The 1,315-nt window shown below is 30.4% G+C and overlaps 1 protein-coding gene across 1 annotated transcript in view; it reads right to left on the bottom strand.

Moving 5' to 3' along the window:
- The window catches only part of LOC118741843 (S-adenosylmethionine synthase-like), a 96,584-nt gene that overhangs the window by 10,389 nt on the left and 84,880 nt on the right, over positions 1-1,315 (bottom strand). The gene's annotated exons all lie outside the window — the stretch shown is intronic.

Below are 1,315 nucleotides of genomic sequence, written 5' to 3' on the forward strand. Positions count from 1 at the left end.
AAAAAAAACGTAAAGAAAATTTAAGCAACAGCATTGAAAAATTATTCGTTAACACGTTCACACCTGATCTCCGGCACCGATTTCTTCATCGGCACGATTTATATGCACTCCAGCAGCGATTTCCGGCGATTGTTGGTCCAATGCTAACAAAACGTTGCACGTTTTATAGTCAAAGCCTGGGATTTGATTTTTTTTTCGTATAATATTTAGGGTTTTTTGGTTTTGAAAAGAAAAGAGAGAAATGCATACAAAATAGAAATAATTGTAGATATTATTGATGATTTTTTTCTTTCATTGAGTATGCTATAAATTAGGCGAAGATTTCAGAACATAAACACGATCGTTGGAGGCAACTTTATAACGATTTCCATTAATTTAATGCATTGGTAGCAACAAAATACCAACAAAATACCAACAACAGCCTTTTTAGATTTTTTTTTTATTCATGTCAATCAACCCTACATAAGTTACAGGTGCAACTCAAATCTAATTACATACATATATACAGTGCCGAACAGAAGTATTGGCACAGTGAATTTTTCGCAATATATGCAAAGATCTTTATTCTAATTTATTTTAGATAATTTTTTGTAAAAATATTGTTCATTCAACACCAGAAAAATCAACGCCAAAAATCAACGCGATTTTCTAGCAACTTTAAACTTGCACTTTGTTATACTAAATTTGAATGGGCTATAAAACTGCATACTTTGAATTTTTTTTTAAATCTGAATAAAAAGTTGCAAATTAGTGTGCAAATTTTAAGAATTTTCCTGAGTTTTGCACAAAGTTTAGAGATTTTATTATTACGTTTTCTGGTGTAAAATGAACTATATTTTTATAAAAAATTATCGAAAATAAATTACAGTAAAAAACTTTGCATATATGGCGAAAAATTCACTGTGCCAATACTTTTGTTCGTCACTGTATGTACACGTATTACAAAATTTTTTCTTTAGTGTGTATTGCCAACGTAACATTCTTTATCTCCCAGCAAAAAATCGGTAATCGCTTTTAGTGGTAACGTGTTCTAGAAGGCATAGCGTTGTAATGCCTTGGAATTTTTTCGCTTCTTTTAGGCATTGTCGGTAATGCAAAGTAGAATATTTTATTTATTTCGCTTCTTTGTGTCATTTTGGGGAATGCAAAGTAGAATGTAGAATGTAATACAATATTTTATTTTTTTCGCTTCTTTGCTTCATTTCAGGGCATGCAAAGTAGAATGTCCTACAATATTTTTTTTTAATTCGCTTCTTTGCTTTATTGCGGGGAATGCAAAGTAGAATGTCCTACAATATTTTTTTTTAATTCGCTT

This window comes from Rhagoletis pomonella, unplaced genomic scaffold (genome assembly GCF_013731165.1).
Source record: "Rhagoletis pomonella isolate Grant_MI unplaced genomic scaffold, Rhpom_1.0 Rhpom_scaffold_00006, whole genome shotgun sequence".
NCBI classification, from domain to species: Eukaryota; Metazoa; Arthropoda; class Insecta; order Diptera; family Tephritidae; genus Rhagoletis; species Rhagoletis pomonella.